The 1,938-nt window shown below is 43.6% G+C and overlaps 1 non-coding gene across 1 annotated transcript; it reads left to right on the top strand.

The window, feature by feature from the left end:
• Nucleotides 1-258: 258 nt before the first annotated feature.
• On the top strand, nucleotides 259-365 carry LOC112655938 (U6 spliceosomal RNA). The gene has a single exon (XR_003133975.1). It is a non-coding gene; the product is annotated as a U6 spliceosomal RNA (small nuclear RNA).
• The last annotated feature ends 1,573 nt before the right edge of the window (nucleotides 366-1,938 follow it).

Raw genomic sequence — 1,938 nt, 5'->3', positions numbered from 1 at the left:
TGGCTTTGTGTGAGAGCTCTATCATGGCCCCATGGAGATGGGATCTAGCACTCCAGTGTGCTTCCATACTATCTCCCTGTTTCTATAGCTCCATCCTAAAACAGTTGAGGGAAATGAGGGCCCTGGTTTCTAATCACTGCTCACTCCTGCTTACCATCTCCCAGGAAAGACCTAGGCTTCCCAATTCATTCCCCATGTCCATGTCATATCCTAAGTCAGGATGGCGCCAAGAGCTCAGCCTTAAGAAATGCTACAGCTGTGCTCGCTTCGGCAGCACATATACTAAAACTGGAAGGATACAGAGAAGATTAGCATGGCCCCTGCGCAAGGATGACACGCCAATTCGTGAAGCGTTCCATATTTTTAAATGACAAATACCCACCATTTGCTTCGACATGGATGGACCTGGAGGGTATGATGCTGAGTGAAATGAGTCAATCGGAGAAGGACAAACATTTTACGGTCTCATTCATTTGGGGAATATAAAAATTAGTGAAAGGGAATAAAGGGAAAGCAGAGAAAATGAGTGAAAACATCAGTGAGGGTGACAAAACATGAGAGACTCCTAACTCTGGGAAATGAAGAAAGGGTGGTAGAAGGAAGGTGGGCGGGGGGTTGCGGTTACTGGGTGATGGGCACTGAGGTGGGGGGTACTTGGCGGGATGAGCACTGGGTGTTATGCTATATGCTGGCAAATTGAACTCCAATAAAAAAAATTAAAAAATAAAAAAGTTGGGAACTGAAATCTGTTCAGTTAGAAAGTTCCAAAATACCCTGGCTCAAATAGATGGATTTTTTTTTTTTTTTGAGGATACTGCTTTGTGAAAACTTGTGAAAACTCAGAAATGTTTTTTTCTTTATAGGAATAATGCAAAATTGCTAAATCTACAAAGCTAATCATAGGAGCTGAAGCTAATTTTTAAAACTAAACCAAGTTCATAGTCAAAAGAACATTCAAAAACTTAGAATGAAGCTAAAATTAAAGTTGTCCTTTCAGTTTTTTGTTATCCAGTTGTCCTTTCAGTTTTTTGTTATCCATATGTGTATTTTACTTGTTATGTACATGATGATTAGAGTCCTGTTTTCTTTTTGTCTGTAATAAAAAAAAAAAAAATTAAGAAATGCTACAGCTGATTTAGACCTTCCCAAATTCACCTCCAAAACCCTTTCCCCCATGGGATGGTATTTAGATATGGGGCTGATGACAGGTGATTAGGTCATGAGGATGGAGCCCTCAGGATGGGGTTAGTACTCTTCTTAAACAGACCCTAGAGAGCTCCCTCATCCATTGTGCAACGTGAGGCTCTAGCAAGAAGACGGCCATCTATGAACCAGGAAACGGGCTCTCACGTGACACTGAATCTGCCAATGCCTTGATCTTGGACTTCCAGCCTACAGAACTGTGAGGAATGCATTTCCCTTGTTTAATTTTTAATTTTTTATTTTTTTGCATTTCTCTTGTTTATAAGCCACCAAGTCTATGGTATCTGTTATCGCAGCCCAAAAGGACTCAGCCAGGGGCCCTCTCGACACCCCTGAAGAAGCCGGATTTGGCCAGACATTGCTGTGGACGTGGATCGTTCAACTGATCTCAGAACCACATTAATGAAAACAAAAATATCGTCCTCGTTATTCACATTTCACTTTGCAAGAGTGCAAAGAAGGTCACCAAGTGGAAGGACATGCCCTGATTGCAAGCCAACTTCATCTCGTGCCTTTTCTATGTACTATTGGACAACGACTTGACACCACCACGCCACAGCAACATATGCCACCCGGGGCAGGAAGCCGCCGCCGCACACCACCCCTCACAGCGGCAGGCGATCCCTTTCCAAGGACGACACTCAAGGAGGCTTGCGTTATAGGTTCGTTGAGGTCCAAGTAGCCATGGAGAGCCATGGAGTTGGGAAGTGGCTGTTTCCCATTTGCAGGCCCCTG

This window comes from Canis lupus, chromosome X (assembly GCF_003254725.2).
Source record: "Canis lupus dingo isolate Sandy chromosome X, ASM325472v2, whole genome shotgun sequence".
In the NCBI taxonomy this organism is placed as follows: Eukaryota; Metazoa; Chordata; class Mammalia; order Carnivora; family Canidae; genus Canis; species Canis lupus.
Note: the sequence above shows the minus strand (reverse complement) of the source record. Positions and strands in the feature narration are given on the sequence as shown.